The sequence below is a fragment of the Excalfactoria chinensis genome, chromosome 14 (assembly GCF_039878825.1).
Source record: "Excalfactoria chinensis isolate bCotChi1 chromosome 14, bCotChi1.hap2, whole genome shotgun sequence".
Taxonomy (NCBI): domain Eukaryota; kingdom Metazoa; phylum Chordata; class Aves; order Galliformes; family Phasianidae; genus Excalfactoria; species Excalfactoria chinensis.
In genome coordinates this window covers 7,789,755-7,809,237 of record NC_092838.1, presented here as the reverse complement: position 1 = coordinate 7,809,237, position 19,483 = coordinate 7,789,755, and the positions used below count along the sequence as shown (strand labels likewise).

The 19,483-nt window shown below is 35.8% G+C and overlaps 1 protein-coding gene across 50 annotated transcripts in view; it reads left to right on the top strand.

The window, feature by feature from the left end:
* Window positions 1–19,483, top strand: part of RBFOX1 (RNA binding fox-1 homolog 1) — a 584,605-nt gene that overhangs the window by 432,713 nt on the left and 132,409 nt on the right. The window contains exon 1 of one of the 50 annotated variants that reach the window (XM_072349273.1): window positions 107–891. The exons of 47 other annotated variants lie outside the window; for them this stretch is intronic. The gene's annotated coding sequence lies outside the window, so the exon portion shown is untranslated. Of the gene's footprint in view, window positions 1–106; window positions 892–19,483 lie in introns of those variants that run through there. 2 more of the 50 variants (XM_072349266.1, XM_072349267.1) reach the window with 2 other exon arrangements.

The window sequence follows — 19,483 nt, the reverse complement described above, 5'->3', positions numbered from 1 at the left end:
GGGGTGGAGGGGGAAGGAAGGATTGGCTGAGATGTATAGGAATGAGCTAGTTGGCCAATAGTGTACATTCTCCTCCCCTCCCATGTGCAAATCTCAGCTCCTCTCTGGCTTGTGAGAAGCAGCATGATTAATAACACTGAGGGAACCTGCCTGTTGGATTATTAATTTTCCATCCCTTTTCCCTTCTCTTAGCATACCCCCGACGCTTTGCCTTTTTTTAAAAGATTTTCTTTTTTTTTTTACTTTTTTTTTTCCCTCTCCATGGAGCTCACCACTAGCCACTAACATTCTCGTGGCTATCCAACCCTGCAAGGGCTTACTTCACAGTGGGGTGAGTTTGTATATTAAAATAGGGGATTCAGCAAGGAAGCAGAAAGAATAAAAATAAAGGAGAGAAAGCAAAGATGTCCCTGTGATGCTTGATTACAGTACAGTTGCCTTTAGCTACAGCTGCTAAAACTACAGCTGATGCTGACCTAGAAGGCAATAAATGTGTTGCGGTGTCTGCCTGTTAGTTCTACAGTGTACTGCACTGCATGGACAGATAAACATTGTTTCTTGTTATTTGAACTAATTAAAATTGGCCCTTTAGAAACCTTTGATTGCATAGAGAGGGTGCAAATTGATAGAAAATGGGAGCTAATGATAGTTAATTGGACAAGCTGTGGGGTTTTAGGTTTTTTTTTTTGGTGGTGCTCTTTTTTCCTTTTCCTTACACAAGGCTCTTAAAAGACTCATTATGCTGCAAAGAGCTTTTATTTTTATCACAAATCTGTTGTTTAGTGATTTTTTTGTGGAATAGTCGTGACAAACTACCAGTAATAGATCAGTATTATTCTTAGTGGGGACGTGGTATGCCGACAGAGGACATTTTAGCAGCAATTTGATAGGGTGAGTGCCAATAATGTTTACACGTGCATGTGATACTGTAAGGTTCTCTCTTTTGATTCGTTGACCAGGTCATGTGTCCAGCCTGTATAAAGGAAGTGGGTGTTCCATGTGGATTTCAGATGTCTGGATTTGACTGGTTTTATGAAGTCCAAACTATACTGTTCAGTATATTTTTGTTCTTCAAATTAATATAGCAGGAATAAGAAATTTGCTATAGTTAATTCACAGCCCACTACAGTGAAATACCCAAGAATTTCCAGCTTTGAAATACATTGCAGCATATATATACATATACGCACACACGCTATATACTTAAAAAAACAGTTAACTTTTATGAATGTGCCTGTATGTATCCACAAAGTTGGTATTTTTCTTTGTGAAAGGGGCAGACAAGGTAACACAGAGAGAAAGCAGCACTGATGATTATAGTGAAGTTGGGATGGGATGCAGTACTTCTGTGTTTTTTAATCTGTGTTATACTTCTCAAGGTATAGGACAGCAAGGACTTTAGTTCAGCTGTTTTGCATTTATATAGCATACATATTCCAATTGGTTTTCATTTTTCTTTCCCCTGAATTTTGTTGCCTCTTTTGATTTAAAAGCATTTACATAAGAAAGACAAAAGATTTCCTACCTAATATCAACACTGGCATTGTGTGTACAGGCAGTCTGCACCGTATTTCTGTCTTCAATCATTTAAATGAAAGAAAATACTTCATAAATTTCTTGTTCTCTCCTTCATTTCTGAAAGAACAAACTGCTGTAAACAATCTAGCATAACGCAGCATCAGAGTTCAATGTATCTTGGTATTGCATTGATACTATTCCCTGTGATGTGGGGTTAAGTGACACACACATTGTTATTAATTTTCAATTACTTTTTATTGGGAATTCTTTCCTTCCTGCAGAAGGACCTATTTAGTTCGTGAAAGGTAGTTTAGAATGTTATTACAAAGATACTGCTTCGAGCTCGATTCTGGGATGCATAGAAAACCTGCAAGCTGTTTGGCTTATTTATTGTTAAGTGTATCAGTACAGTAGTAAAAAAAATTGTCATTGATTGATTACTGAGTCTTAATTGTTTTTTTTTCATTCCTTTTTTGTATATTAATGTTAGTGATACCAAGTTCTGATATACAAGTACAGTGCAAAAAAAAGACTATTATGGCTTATTCTTACGATGGTATTGATAATGCATTTTTTAATGATTTATTTTTTATTTTAAAACATAATTGCAGAAACATACTTAAACCTAAAAGCAGCAGGCATTTTGTGAGTCTGGTGGTGTTCTGACCTTTGTGTTTACTGTCATCTTGTCACCTGTTCTTGCTGAGTAATAGCCTGATGTATCTTATCAAGTAGTGCCTTACTTTGACTGACTGACTTACTTACTTTTGCAATAGCAGTTTGGAAAAATGCTTTATTCTAAAACAGTCTTTTTGTTTTGTGTTTTGTTTGTTTTCTTATTGGCTGAGTATTAATTTTGTTATTTTTTTGCCACCTGGAAATTAAGTAAGAAAAATGATGGAAAATGCGATTTTTGATCGGGTGATTGAGCCAATAAAGACTCCAACTACAAAGGAAGAATAAAACTGATGGCTAAAAGTAAAATAAAAAAAAATTGATTTATTGGGCATGTTGAATCTTCATTCCAGCACTTAAAGATCTGTTAGGTGTTATGAAATGAGTGCTTGTGGTCCTTATTGAATTTTGTAATCCAGTGTAAAGTTATGATACATACAAACTTCAAGCCGGTGTCAATATCAGTAAGAGTTTTCGTTTTCTAAATTAAATAGGTGTTTTCATTTTTCATTTTGTTATTATTTTTCATTATTAAAAAGAAATAAGCAACGCTTATGAGTGCTGTTAAGATTTCTGTGGTTACAGGAGGAAAGTCAATGTGTAAAAGTAACAGGGAATAGAATAATTGACAGAGAATTAGTCTGTGGCAACTGCCTGGAAATACGTAATCAGTAGGATCTCTCCCACTGCTCTTGTGGAGCAGCATTTCTCCAGTACAGGCATTTTCAACTTATTGTACTGACGGATTTGTCTGTAAGTCAGCCTCCAAACCGTGCAAGCCTTAGCTTATCTCTGTTTGAATTCACAGTGTTGACACGCATATATCTAAATCTTAACAATCTCAAGATTGTACCGCATTGGTGAACATGAATTATTTATTTTTTTCAGCCTTCAGATGCTTTCTTATTTATGTATTTAACTGTTTTATCTATCTATCTGTCTATTGCCACAATCATATCTCTTGCTTGAAAAAAAAAAGCTTCCTGATTTCTTTAGGTCGGTATTTATGATGTGCCCACAGTTCTAAAGACGACTGTTAGTAATTCCTAAAGCTCTTAGGGAAGTGATTAGGGAGTCATGATTGCTCACAAATTGAGTCTTTTTTCTGCTTGACACTGATCCTGTGATAGTCTCCCCACTTAATCCTCACTAGCAATTTGCCTATAGTTGCAGCTAACAGGAGGTGATTAGAGGGGAGTTGCCTACTGCCTTTTTACTTCTGTTGTAGTAGCATGTTAGACAGGGGCTAGTGAATCAAAGCTCTTTTCCTATTAACTCAACACCTCCTAATGCATTAGAGCCGCTTTTATCTAATAACAGTGTTCGGCTTCTAGCACTATTTTAGTGTTACTTGGTGTTCCTTTAAAAACATTGCAATGAGCATTTTAAAAATAGAAAACAGAATAGTGGAATGTTCCACGTTGAAAGCAAAATAATGAAACAAACAGGTCTCATCTTTCATCAGCTATGAGCGTAACCCTGATTAACACAGCTGAGAATTGTCACCCAGCATCAGCCAGAGAGTAGGCCCCATTTTCCCTGTGCATTATTTTAATTGCATTCCTGGTGACAGGTAACTGATACAGTTCCTCATAAGTGATAATGCTGTACACTTACAATTGCGAACAGCACCAATGAGAAGTGATAATGAAATATGAACTTGAAGTATCAACTGCAATGATGGGCCTGACTAAAAATTGGCAAAATGCACACAGATTTTTGACCTCCTGTAAAACATATCAAGGATTAGTTGGCATTTATTTAGTTGTCATTGTGTTGTTGCAATGCACAGCTTTAACCTTGAAGTCTAAACTTGAGATCTCCTTTGATGATCTCTTTGGTGATGTCCAATCTCAGTGTCTAACAATGGGTTGACTTGGACTTGTTTTGTGATGTCACTGAACGTCTATCTCTTGAAGATTCAAAGCATGCATCGAGCATAGTGCATTCATGTAATCTTTCAAATACAATTTCTTGACTTCATGGAGTCTACCAGTGAGCTAAATGTTAAACTTATGTTTATATTACCAGGACTTGTAACCAACGCTCCCATCAGGTTAAAATAGCTTTTTCAAGTGCAGAAACATGAAAATGGCAGCTAACAAGCACACCTCCTAATTGGGATGAGGCATAAGGTGTAGAAGAGGTTGCATCTGTAGCTATTTCAAGGTTAGCGTATCAATTTCTTTCTGTTTTTCATTGTGATTTCTTTATCACGTTTTTATTCTCGGGTTTCATTTTTTCAATGTTAAAGGTAGATTTCCAGAACATGTTAATGATTTCATGTTTTACCGTATCTAATATGAGCAGATGTACATTTCCTGCCTTTGAAGGAATGGAATTGTTAGTTAAGGTGGAAAAACAGTTGAAATAGATGGAATCCGAATACATTTAGAATTCCTGATGTTAACAGCTTGCAATAGTTTACTCAGGGATGAATTCTAAAGCTGGATGTTGTACAGTTGTATTCTCTCATCCTCAGTTTTTCTGTTTTTCTTGTGCCCTGTCTAGCATAATGGAGTGCATCATTTATGCTGGGAACATGCTGGGATTTACCAGATTTAGATTGTGGCACATGTGGGTTCCAATTCGAAATAATGTTAGATCACAGTCTTTGCCTGTGTCAGGATTAAAACTGGGAGCAGTCTTGTCTCCTGCCATCTCTGGGGGGAAACCCAGGTGATCAAGGAGAAAAGGACCAAGACCGCACACTGTGTTACAGAATGAACTTGTCCTAGAACATGTCCAGAACCAGACGAATCATGATTGAAGCACAGCTCTATTTATGGCTGCAGGCACTCCAAGTTCCTGAGATATATGGTACTGGCATGCAATTTCTTTTACATGTCTCTTAGTGAGTCATCCGTTAGCACATCGATGGTATGGTTCCTTCAAAGTGCAGTCCCTTGCTTTGCAGTGGCTGCTTAAATAGCATTGGGGTGTCCTATTTGTCTTCTCTGTGATTTTCAGATAAAAACGTGGAAATGAGTAAGGAAGGAGAAGAAGCCTACTTTGGTAATTATTCATGAGAAAATTGAGTTTGGTACTAAGTATAAATTTTTTTAAACTTCAGTTTCATTCTGAAGTATCATGATTAAATACAGATAAGGAAAATGAAGCACTGACCTTTGTTACTTGTGCTTTTTTTTGTCCCTCAAGGCTTTAGAATATCTTACTGGAGTTGAGTGCCAGATCCCTTTAGAGTCTCATTTCTGATAAAAGGCTTTTAAAAGTGCCAGTGCAACAGCCAATTCTGTCATTGAGGCCCAAGCTCTGTACCTCAGCAAAGCCAGGTCTCTGAAATCTGTATTACTGCAGTTTTAGAGGTGGGGAGAGACAGTAGACTTAATTAATGATGCAGACTAACCAAGGCTGATACGTTGGCATTGTAGAAATTTATAATCAAATTCTAGACAATTCCCGTTCTTTTGAGCAAATCATAAAAATACTGTACTAGATATGCTTAGGTTTGCTTTAGGCCAGCTGAATCTTCTTTTGTACCTCTCATTACTCCCTTGCATAGCCACTTTCTTTGGTGAGAGAGAAAACATGAAACCATACCTCATCCATTTCCAAGGGGAAATGAGATAGCGCTGCACGTAGATAAAGCAGTCTGTACCTGTTGTATAGATGTTCACTGAACCAAATCCTGAAACTCGTTTGGGTGAATGTCTTAATGTTCTATTACTGAATGATTTAATGCCAGGTGCACATGCCAAAGAAAAAAGAATGCAGTGCTTCTTACACGTGCTAAAAATGGACAATGCGGTGACAGTGTACAGATCAGGAAAAAAAAAATCTGCCTGGTGTATTAGTGGAGGAAGTCTTGGCCTCTGAAAGCCACGATGATCTCAAAAAATCCATTTAAAGTATTCCTAGTACACTCCCTCCTGAGGCGCTAATAAAATCTCCTGTGGGTGTTTTCCCCATCCCTGGAGATCGCCTATTTTCTAAACTCAGTGTCAGTCAGGTGGTGTATCTGAAGCTTAATATAACTTACTCTTTTTCTGTGCCAGTGTATGCAGTAGCTTGTATTTGCTTCACCAGCTGTCTTATTGTTCCAATAAAATATAAAAACTGTATCCACTTCAGAAACAATAATGGTAGTGTTCTGCTCCTTGCTGCTTCACTACAATGCTGTAATTGGGCAAATTTCTAGCACAGCAAAACTTGCATTGGTGAAATATAAAACTAATGTGGGTTACCAGATGCACAGAATGTGCATCCAACTCAGAAGGCCTCTGAGTTAGATGAGGTAAGAGACTAGAAAGTTATTTGGGGGAATATCATGCTCCATCTGGGCTGAAGCCAGGGAGGGGGAGGTCACAGTGCAGTGCTAACTCAAGTTATGGTATATAATCTTATGCATTGTATGTGTTGGCTAAACAGAGTCCTGTGAACTGCAAAAAAATATGTGGCTATGCTTTCCATTTTGATAAAGGAATATAAGAACGAGTTTCAAGAGTGCTGAAAAAATAATCCAGTTGTTTATTTGTGACTCTATTTTTAATCAATGTTAAATACACTACCTGCAGATTTTCCAATGGGATATATAGATAGAGTTGCAATCAAAAACATGATCGTGTCTTCTTACCAGACGTTTGTAAGCTCTCTCTTACTGGAGAGTAATATCCCACAACTCACTCTGAAACCTCACTCATGTCATTGTTTTGGCAGCACACACATTTGTGAACAACAGTTTTCAAGCACGGGAAGAGTAAAATTTCATAAAAAATCTCTGATCGGCTTGATGCATGAGCTTCACAAAACCAGGGTCACATGTCCCACTAGATTTATGCTGCTGTTGCTCTCTTTTTTTGCGTGTTTTAATTTAAAATGTTAAAATATTTTAAAAAGAAAGTTAGAATATAAAACAAGTTATTTATATACGTTAACTGTACTATGTAGTTTATGAGTGCTGATTTGAAAGTAATGCATCCTGTTTTATGATGTTGGCATACAACATGAGAGGTAAACGTTGGTGGGACGGCATTAGAGGCTGAACCTTCTTTCCAATATCCTGTTATATTTTGTTGAGACAAATTGAAGCAGAGGGGCAGTCTGACAAAATGGTGTCTGACGTGGAACTGAGGATGAAGCAAAGTTATGTGTCAAGGAATTACTCCTGGGGTAAAAATTGACCTACGTTAATAGAGACAGAAGAGTGGATGTGAGCACAGTGAGGCAGTAGGTGGTGCATTTCAGCAGTGATGACAGCGACAGTTGGTCTTCTCCACTGATGCAGATTTTTACAAGTACTGCTTGCAGGCTCTTGTTCATCATTGGTGAAAACGCACAGTTAGTGGGGATGATGGAGTTGAAAAAGACAGAGTGTTTTGCAGCTGAGAATTTGCCCAATCAAATAGCATTATTGTGGTTGTAGTTTCTATCGAAATAATTTGAGGGCATTATTTTCAGTGCATCCTTTATAGATGTAGCCTAAGACAATTGCTCTTCACTCAGTGTAGCCGAAGAAGTCAAAAGATTATACCTCCATGCCTTCCGTGTAGCACCATACCCACTTTTTCTAGGTTCTGCTTGCCATTGAATGAAAAGGCCTTTTTCTGTTGAAGGGAAACATTATTTAGCAATGTATTGACATTGGAATGGAAATAAGCTACATGTTCTGTGACTCGTCTACCTAAATTTCTATTGTCTATAGTATATGGGAAATACAGTTAGATTTCCATTAAACATCAAGAAAAGTCAGTGAATTGATGCAAAGGAAAACTGTATTATCTCAGTGGTCTGTTCCTTATGGGAAATGACAGCATGGTAAGTAAGTACTAAAAATAACAAGTAGCCACACTGTCTGATTTGTCAAAGGATATGTTTAATTTGCTCTGTGGAGTGTTTGAATTTTCCAAGTTCATGGACTTAGAAAGCACCTCACCATAAACTATCCAGAAGTTTAATTGTCTTATTCTGTTACATTAAATTAATTAACAGCTTCTTCAAAGATGCAGTTTTGTTTGAATAAATATAACATGCAAGAATGTGAAAATTGCTTCTAGTGTGATACCCAAGTGGGAAACGGTGCCTTTGTGGTGTCATATTTTGAGGAATTATTTAAAGACACACAAAAGGACGCTGTCATTCTGTTATTAATGTTAAAAATTGTTGATGCTCTGTGCAGTGTGTTTTTCTAATTAGAGGAAAGCTGTAGAGTACCATTTCCATAATCAACCTGGGAACAGAAACTCAGCAAAATTCCATGTATTTGCCATGAAGCTGCTCCTCAGCAACATTAAAATGGCTTTTATAATGTAAAGGCTGTAATTAGAATAAGTCAAATCAGTTGGAAACGATTAAAGCCAGAACAGGCTAAGCTGCCTTCTAAATATTTGTCTGGAGATTAGCCCTACTCTTACAGCCCCCGAGAAGCATCTTTGATTTACTTATAATGCTTGACATGGCAAAGATAATCCTGTGGAAGGCAAATGAACACAAATTTAGATGTGCTGTTAGGCTCTCTTTGTTGATTTGACGGGAGGCAGCATATTGGAAGTGATGTTGGAGAAATGAGTATAGGGTCACATTAGATAAATTGCTTAAAAAAAAAAAGAACAACATGATCATCAATTTAAATTATTTTTAAAATGTATTCATTCTTTGAAGCTTTTAAGATGTGCTTTGGAAGTCCACGTGGAATAATTTTCCTCAAGTCTATGTGACAATTGATGTGAGTCTCATTGCATTTAAAATTATAGTCCTGAGATGGAACTTTCTGCTTGTTGCTTGCCTGACATCAGCTATTAAAATACAAGTAAAGCTTGGCAGGTGTAAATTTGAAGAATAGATTATGTAAAAAGATGAGAATTAATACTATTAATCAGCTAGTTGTGGAAGTGTGTGATGGTGTGCTCTGTAGAACACTTCTGTTAAAAGAACAACCAAGCAAATGAAAACCAGATATTGTGCAGCTGGTTATTTACTGACACCCCCACATTGCACTTCTGATGGCCTGAAAAGAAAAGAGGTATGGAACTAATGCAGTTGATAGATTGGAAATGTGGACAGGCTGTTGCGCTCCCTGGTAGGTTTAACGGCGTCTGCGGAAAGTACCTATTATGAAAGCCAGTCTGCATTTTCAGATGATGTATCTCTACATCAGTGTTAATGCTTGATTACATATGGTGCAATGGTACAGAGTGGTATGAAAAATGTGAAACACATAAGGCTGGAGGATTAGAAATTATTTTGAAACATTTGATCTATGCCAGGACGTTGACTTATTTGTACTTCATGCAGTTTTCCTCTCATTTATAATCTCCAGAGCATCCCAAACTTGTTGTTTAGCTGGTGAAAATATAATCAGTCTAATATATTCTCTTACTGAATTTTAAACAAGACCATTAAAACTCCTTTAACGTGCTTAAGTAAGCTTCAGAGAGGGTTTCCATTTCATCTTTATTGAACTGAGGCTATAGCACTCTTTCCCTTTGCACCACAGTGAGAGGCTGTCAATAATTCAATAGTCGTGGCCTTGATGGGCCAAGGCCTAACTTAGACTTTAAACAGAGCCAAGCAGCTTGTCAAAGTGTGATGTGCTGTCAATGCTTGACTGATCTATACTGCATGAATTCTCCCTCAGCTCTTGATGTATCCCTGGGAATAAAAAGAAAGCAATTTCAGAAGTAGACCTAGTGTGAAGCACCTGTTTGTTTGGAATTTTTAATAAGGGAAGGTTGCGTTAGTAATGAAGTTCGATGGAGTCATTGAGTTTTTAGAGACTCATTCTAAATTTCTGTCTGATAGAATTTATGCACTTCCAGCATCTTCTGGAAAAGACATAATTGTATTTGTAGATACACTTGTGCCTTAAAGCAAGTTCACCAGGAGAGGTGCTTCATATCTAGTGACAAGTAACTTTGCTTAATCAAAATGACCTATTTACATTCTTTAGTTTTATTGATATATTAGCATTCTGTATTGCAGTAATGCAACTATTTGAAAGCCATGCATTTTCAGTTTTTTCCATGCATGCTAATTGATGCATATGTTTTCACATCATTTCTAAATGTTCTACATTGAATTTATATTTTATAGTTCATTTGGAAGCTGAAAAATTACTTTTTTTTTTTTTTAAGAAAATAACTTAAGAAAAAATGAATTGATGTAGTAACTCATAATTGTATTCTAGTTCTTTTATGCCTTATGTGTAAATGCAAAAGCAAAATTATATCTGGGGTGCTTTTGAAAAGATAGAAGAAAGCATAGGTAAGGCTTACTTGTATTAGTCTAGAAACAAAAAGCAAATAGATTAAGTATGTAGTTATTTTTAAAGCATTTGGATTTCAGTTTTTCTTTTGCTAAGCTTCTTGTATGATAAGATTCATTGGAATTCAGAAGAAAAGTAACATTGCTATTCTCACTTGAAATACATTTGGCTTGTCATTGTTTTCTTCACAAGTCCTTGTTTTTGAAGATTTCATATCTGCAGAAAGTTTTGAGACATGTAGGTTCTCAGCGCTCAGATATTTTTTTAATAGAGACATGAGAATAATGGAAAAATAAATGAGGATATTTTAATGCTGTATAAATGCTAAAAACTTTTATTAGTAGATATGATAAAATGAAGTGTTTGGTTTTTTTACTGAAATTTGTCTTATATTTTAAGTAGCTTCCTCCCTACGTTCTCATTTTCAGGACAGTTCAAGTATTTGGCCCATGCTGATGATGTAGCTTTCTTCTGTTGCACAGAGGAAGGGAAACATGACACAATCATAGAATCACAAAATATCTTGAATTGAAAAGGATCCACAATGATCATGAAGTCCAACCCTGACTGCACAGGACCACGTGAAAATTAAGTGATGTGGCTTAGAGGGATGTCTAAACACTTTTAGAACTCCAGAGAGATTTCATAAAGAATGATTTTTCTGAAGTAAGACTTTATTTTATTTGAAGTAAGACTTTATTTTAGCTATGTGGGTGCCACGTACTCTGGAATGTAAAGAAATTATTCCCCCCTCTGAAACTTGTCAAATGGAGAAGCAGTTAGGTTTCCATTAAAAAAGAAACAAATCAAAGGTACCATTCTTTTGTTGGGTTGTCCCTTTGCCTACTCAGTAAATGGTACTATTCCATTTCAGTGCAAAATACAATTGACGTGCTTAATCTGCAGAGCTGCATAGGTGCTAGAGGCTGCTTATCTGGGCTAGAATTTGTACTGATGCTATTCCATAATACTGTACGTTGTGTAACTAGGCAACAATTTTTGCATGGGATAAGCTTCTCAGACCTTCTATATATCTGTTGTGCTAGAGGGTGCAGTTGACAATGCGAAGCAGTTGCATTGGTGCAGCTCATTTCATGGCAATAGACTTTCTGTTACAAAAAGTGTTTATGATGGATCTAATTGTCTCTGACAGTGACACAGATTGTGACTAAATTTCATTTTTGGTTAGTGATCTTTGAAGAATCTGGTAGAAATGCCAGATGTAAAGAAGGCAAAAGAATCCTTTTTTTCCCACTTTTCATCTTGAAACATGCTGTATGTTTTGATGCTGTTTTACATTGAGTGATGATCTGAAGAACGTGAGTGAGTGCTACGCATAATCCCAAGATGAGCTGAGCCTGTGGTCACCAATATTCAGAACTGTGGATAACTTTGATATTAGAATTCTGTTGCATGAATGTAGACACTTGAAGCTGAGCTTTTGAATTGGGCTTTTGAAATATGCCTGTTTTTAGGTATCTAACTTAGGAAACACGAAGTTTCCCAGCTGGAGCTCTTGTCAATGATTAGGGTTTTTTTCATTTAGAGTTTATAGAATATGACAGAAAGGTAAACAACTTGAAAGAAAACAAAACAAAAAAAAAGCTTTATTGTATTTATATATTGTGTTTAGTCTCTCTGTGTTTGGGGTTTTTTGTTTGTTTCGTTTTTTTCAGATGCTTAATCCAGTCTTACATGAGTGAGTTCTCAGGCATGTGTATTTACCAACCTTTATTCTGCACATCTGTACTCTCTTTACATTCTGTCATGTTTGGTAGATGCGTAGGTATGTTTTACTAATGCCAGAAGAGTATCCATTAGGTTTTCTGATATTATCTTCCAATATAGAACTATCCAAACGTTACAAATAAGGAGAACTGTGCTAGCTTTGGTGCATGTAAGGAACTGCATTTGTGGAATCCAGGGTGTAGTGCAAGTTAAAAAAAACAGCTTTGCTTATTGTACAAAATCATTAGAAGCTCTATATCTGGAAAACAGAAGAGGCTCGAATGGCTAGGTGAAAGTGAATAAAAATGAGGAGACTCGCAAACTGCTTTTGCTCCAGGGCTGGTTTTAATGAGCTTGTCCCTAATGAGTTGTCCCTGCAACTAGCTTCAGGCCTAAACAGATGAGGCAGGGGTTCTGCTAAATTTTTGATGGGATTTGCGCTGGTTTTATGAGAAAGCAAGCAGTAGAGAGTGCAAAGTTGTGTCATGAATCTTTTACGAGACTGGATTGTTGTCCATCTTGTCAATAGGGATTGTAAGACCTGATTGCTAATAGAAGACATGCCACGTGTTTGTTGTACTGACAAACTTGAATAAATCAAGCAGCATGTGTGTCAAGGAAAGATCTGGTTTGTCAGGAGCAAGGACTTGGTGGCCAATATGTGATGTTTTCTAAAAACCTACATAAAAATCATCATAAGATATTAAAATCATTGTAAGTTTTTGAATTGACTCTCGAATGGTATTATTTGCAGCTGGGTATGGAAAGTTACCGAAATAGGCTGTGGCTGGACACTGACGGTAGAGCACATCATGGCCAGTTTTGCATTGTTGTGAGGCAGACATGAGTTTGATCAGTTATCATTTAATTCTTCTGTAAGATGTCAGTTGCTACATAAATTTCATTCCATAATTTGAGCTGTTCTTGCTGTTTTATTAGCAGTTTCTTAGCTTCAGAAGTAAAGGAGAATTTGTATTGATGATCTCTCCATTTGATAGATTCTTTTTGACATTTTCAAATAAGTTAATGTTATCATGAGCAGTCAACATATGTCTTTCTTGTATTTGACTCACCCACCAATATTTGCCTGATGGCTTAGGAGGTTACACAAATGTACGTTCAGCAGCATTTACTGTATGCAGCAGAGTGCTTTCCTCCTCATTCATGTCTTTCTAAGCTGCTTCTACAGAATTTCACATCAGCTTTTGACGGTGCAACTAGAGTTGGAATATTTGATTCAATTTAAAATCTGGTAGTTTACAGGTTTCCTTTATGTGAATTGTTTTCAGAAGCTGTAAGAAAAGCTTGATTTCTTTGGAAATTGACATTTTGTAGATAAATTAATTCTTAATTAATTCTTAAATTGTTCCCTAAGTGTTGTTTGAGCCATTATACTTTCAGTATCATGTCAGCTGTTCTGAAGGACATAGATTGTAACCATACCTCGGAGTGCGAGGGGAATCTTCGTTCAGGTTTGATTTACTTTTGGAGGGAATGATTAAAGAAAGCATCTTCAGTGTGCTGCTCATTCCAGCTACAGTGTTGCCTAAGTTCATATAGGTGGGTTTATGTGCTGTCTCAAATAGGTTTCAATTGCTTTCAGTCCAGTAGTGCATGGGATTTGTGTATCATAGGGACAAGAGTCTGGTCCCTTGCTGGGGAAGATGATTATAAAATATGTGTTTTTCCTGAGGGATCTGTCTGGTTGAAGTTTAGGAACGTGTATTAGGTTTGATTCTAGATTTTGCGATATTATCAGGAAGAGTGTATTTGAAGCTTTTGTCACTAGTGAAACGGTGTGTACCCTGTTGCTTTCAGCATAAAGAAATCCTCTTATCTTCCTTTAAAAATTCATACATTATAAATTTAAAAGAATAAAAAAAGGTAAATAATATCTCTTTTCCAGGAGCTAAGCAGAAAATAATCTGTTTTTCTTGTTTTGGAGAACCTGGCCTTTATTTTGAAGCTGAACAAGGATGGGTTTCCTCATTCCCAGCTAGAATAAGAATTAGGTTTGTGGATTGAATATTGTCCAAATTTTCTGTTTTATTTTCCCATTTGTGAAATGAATGGTCTTTCCCTCTTCTCCTTCTGTCCTGGAGTGATGTTCTTAAAACATCAGGAGAAATCAGTTCTTTTTGTGGAGTTCAAGTTATTTTGGTCTGTTCCTAAAGTACTTTTACAGTAAAAAATGACAGGTTTCTGTAACTTAACATTCTGTATTTGGTTTAGAGGTGTGATATGAGATGATGGTTTTGCACAGTAAACATTAAATCCATTTAGTTTTGGCTTTTTGACAAACTTTCTTCTCTCTTCAATGCAGCTGCTTCAGTCAGCAGCAAGGAGAAACTAACCATTTTCTTAGTAAGTTGGGAACTGGAACAGTGACAGTACATTTCCTTCTTTTCTCCTTTTTGCAGTAGGTCCGTAGTTGTTATCCTTCCATGTCTGCAGTGATACTCTGTTCTCTTAAGAGGGATGGAGTTGAGGAAAAGGTATAGCAGGTACTTTCTTAGAAGAACACAAATGGGCTTGTATGACTTACATTAATACCAAATGTACATATTTTCACAATAGATTTTAATACGTATTATTCTTCTCTCCTATATTTTTTTTTCCTTCAACTTTAGTGTCTTCTAAATTCTGAATGCCTGGAGGATTTTATTTAAGTAAATGTGTGTGTGTGTATGCATGCCATATTGTTGTAGTTTATAGTAAATTTAATGCAGTGTAGCTCTGGTGAAGTCATAAGGGATTTATTTTTTTTCACCTATAAGGGTTTTCATGTTCTAGCTTTCCTTTGAAAGATTTAAAATTGCTCATGACAGACTCTTGGTCTAATAACACAGAAACATTCATGTATTAAGTAGGGTGACCCAGAGTGAGTTTTCACTACCTTCAGATCAGTTTAGCTCAGTGTTTTCACCAGACCTCTTTAGATAATCTCATTATGCTGTGCTCAGTTATTGGCATTTCTACTCATTAGCAATTTATGTGTATTTCTAAATGTCTGAGGGTCTGGATAATGGCCACCAGTCTCCTTCAGAAATATCAAAGAGCTGATTGATTCACTTGATAGGTGTGGGTGGAGTAAGAACGTAGGTAAATTTGAGTAACTGATCCAAGGTTTGCTTGTTATTCTCTTTTTGGAGACTGCTGTTTCCTTGGAAGACATCTGTTTTATGAGACATTCTGAGGTATTCCACTAGGTTATATGAAAGTAAATATATAAATTACAATATATAAAAGCATATGTTATTATACTGATTATAAAATCAGATTTAACTTTATTTGCTTGTTTTAATTTTATTTTTATTTTTATTTTTTAGAAGAAACTCACCAAACATGCTACATATCCTGTCACAGCCATACACAGGCAGTAGCAAATACATATCTGTTTCAGCTGAGACCACTGGCCAGACCTCCTCCTCACCTCCCAATTCCCTAATCTAATCTAACTCTGTGGGGTTTATGGGAGTTCATTTAAGCAGCAGAAGCTGTGCTATAATTGTTACATGTGCCAGCAGTGATTTGTACCATCTGGGTATGGAAAAAAAAAAAAAAAAAAAGAAGGCTAGTAGTACCATGGTGAAAGATCTTTATTCTATTACTAAGCCAGTATAATTCAGTAGCGGCTGCAGAGCAATTGGAAACTGAGAAATGGGCAGCTATGTAGTTATAGTGAAATGTCAAAGTATAATGAAACAAGGGAACTGCTCTGCTTCATGGCATGAGCCAAGTTACAAGCAGGTGGCAGCAGTAAATATGTATATAAATAACAATATGGATGAAAAGTCAAGGTTTCCAGCTGGCTTTGTAATGGCATTTCAGGAATATTATACTTAGTGTAACAACATAGTTTGATAATTTAATACAAATAGATATCACTGGAAAATTCATATATTTGCATTACAGGCCTAAGTACCTTCAGGTTTTATCACACTTCACATTTTGTTTTTTGCCTTGCCTTTAGTTAAAACAGTATAATGGCTTGTAAGGTCTCCAACCATACTGTATGCTTTGTGGGAGACTGGCTTTCATCTGACACTTCGTTGTTCCACATAATGAAACTCAAGGTGTTTTTCAAGTATGAATATAGATGAGACAACTTGTGTGTAATATTACAGACCTGTAAGCAGAGGCCTGTTTCCATGACAAGCCCTTAAGTTGACATACACTGGAAAAGGCATTCCAGGTTTTTGCTGATTGGGGCAGAAGATCATAATGGCAGACCCTTCAAACTGAGGAATAGGTGTAAGCACTTCAATGAACTATAAAATATCAGAAAGTCATCAGTTGATTTGGAAAGTAGAAACTAATGAAAATGATGTGTTTGCAGAAAGAAAATGTGTTAACTGTTTTTAAGCAGAGCTTACACTTCCATTTTCTCAGTGGATCCTTTAGAGAGCAGTCAGTAGCATTGCTTTAGGCTTCAGTTTCATCTTGGCTGTGTGTTTTGAAGATACACAACTCACTGTGTTCCCATTTTAGCATTTTGTAAGTGTGAAATGAGCACAAGTTAAACTTCTGTCAACACACTGGTATTATAGTGATAAATTAGTAGGCTTGTGCCAATAAGTAGGGTATTATACTCAAACTCTAATACTTTTATCAGCCTAGAGAATTTTGAAAGAAAAACAATGGAATTACAAAGTCTCTAGGACTAGAGATTACTGCTCCTCTAGCAATAATTATACTGTTGGTGCTGATGGTTTACAGACTTGGGATTGTCAAAGAAATCAACTTTGAATGGGTTGCTGAGTTTTGATACTAAAGTGAATCACCTTACTATGTGTAGGCACTTAAGTACATCTGTTGTGTTGATGTATCACTAGTTTTATAGACCTGGATTAATTCCAGAGTAAACAAGGAGCACTCTGGAAGACTGTAAACATAGTCATTCATATTAAAATCCCTGAGCATAATTTGCCAGTGGAATAAGTGCCTCAAGTATTTTATCCCTTTCTACCTAGCAAGATGCTAGTATTCTCCATGCTGTAATATTGTGGATGATTAGGGATTAAAAACCCACAACATTTATTTTTTTTTTTTAATTTTTTTTATAATTCATTGTTGTTAGTTAAATTAGTTTCCCTCCTCTATCGAAATACTATTAATCGTGAAGTCACACCATACATTTATTGAAGTGTTCTGAATTGGAATTAGCTAGCACTGAGATCTAGTTTTCCAAAGTACAATTCATCCAATACCCAACACAGCATATATATTTCTTCTAAAAATAGCTGCAGTACTTAGTAGCTCCTTTACAAAATCAGATGCAAGTACATAGATCAGAAGGATCATGAGATCTAAAAGCATAAACTATACTCTAATAGTTTCAGCCTTTCTAGCCATCCTAAAATCTTAGCACAATCTAGATTTTAATGGAACCTTTGTCTTCATACCTTTTGTCTCATCTTATGATCTCTCCTTTGACACAAGCGTTATGATCAGTATTGTGGATTTTAGATGTTGATTATAGTTAGCAGTACCTTGCTATATCAGTCACAGATTTGTTGTTAGGCAATTTTTGTTACTTAATGCTTTCTAAAAGTATATCAAAAGATGTGGAAATGGGTACCCCTGAGTGAGAAAAACTAGATATTAAATTAAGCCCTTTTGTTTCACTTGGAGTTCATAAAACATTGCTAGAGTTTGAACTCTCTCAGTCCTAATAATGGCAATTTCATTGGCTGCTTATGCCTATCAAATGCAAGAGACTGTATTTCTGTATTTAGGCCCCAAAAGAGAGGAAAGAAGGGTTATAAAATAATGATATTAGCAGGTCAGAGTCACTAAGACGATGTGAAAATAGTAATTATTAGTATTTAAAATGTAAAAGTTTTAATTTGTCTAATAGTAAGGATTCATTAAAATATAGCTCATCTAGAAATGGTAGAATATCAGATGTGAGGTTAAGGAATTATTGCTAAGATTTAAAGGCAAATCCAAGCAACTTTATAGGAGAAATTTCTTAAGCAGCTCTGATAGAAGTTTAAAAGACCTAACCTTTTACGTATTGAAATAAATCACTGTATTATCTTAAAAATAATAATAATAATGGTACAGTAAAAAATAAAATTATTGTTATTAGGTCAGATGCCTTCTGTAGAACTAGAGTGAGCAGGAACTTGGGAAATACACAAATTGATATGCAACCATGTCTAGATTTGATTTCCAGGTGCAACTCTAATACCAAAACTGCTGGAGAAAACAAGGTTCCAGTTAGTTTTGCATTGTATTTATTCTTTCTTGGGAAAATGCAGATTACAAATAGTGATTTCAGCATTGCAGAAATGAGGATTAAGTATTGAGTTCTAGCTGTAATGGCAGTGTTATCTGTTGTTAATAAAATAATTGAAATAAATTTATTATGCAATTTCCCATCACTTAACTTTATTTAACAACTAAATCTAAATGTAACAGTACTGGATCCATGCCTAAGAAGAGGAAAAAGAATGTTGTCTTTTGTACCATTTTAGGTATTCTAGGCTAAAGATGGATGCAGGCTAAATATTGAATCCGAGCGATGGAAAAGCTCAATGAACTTTTCAATTCTAGGTCTGAATTTGGAGTCTGAACTTTCTTAATGTCAGGCACAATAATCTTCAGGGAGAAGGTGAATTTTAGGAAAATTTGAACCAACCAGTATCTTAAGTTATTTGTGTAGTTATGACTCACGAAATATTAAAGGAGTTTTGGTTTTTAAGAATACATTTATTTTAGGCTTGTTTAACATTTATATCAGTGACCATTTTTTATTTTCTAAGTTGTCTTAAATCTTGTCCAGAGGGATTTTTTTGTTTGTTTGCTTTTTTAAACTTCTGCTCTGAAGAGTGCCTTTATGGAATTTATCCCAGGTCTATAAAGCCAAAAATTATTTTTATCCACTGAGAATTAATTGATTTGCAATAAATAGACAGATTTTAACTGGGTTCTTAGTGGAAGTGTATTTCCAAAGTGGATATGTTGGTTTTTTTGGTAACCTACAGAAAATGTGGTGTAGATGATTCTGATACAGTCTGTCCTTCTGGGTACTCAAATCTAGTTTTGGTAGCTAATATTATGCTGAGACAAATGCAGATCTGACTACATGGTCACTTCTGGTTTTAGCTTGCCGGTTGTGGTATAAATAATAGATAAGAGAGTGACTATATTTAGCTGATATATGCAGTACTGGCTACTTACTAGTGCAGATTTTGTAGTACACTAGAACCGACTTCTAACATTTTTCAAAGTTACTAACTCAATAAACGCAGTAGAGATGTGTCATGAATTTTTATCTATTTATATGATATTTTTATAACTAAGTGTTACATAAAACACTAACACTAGGGATTC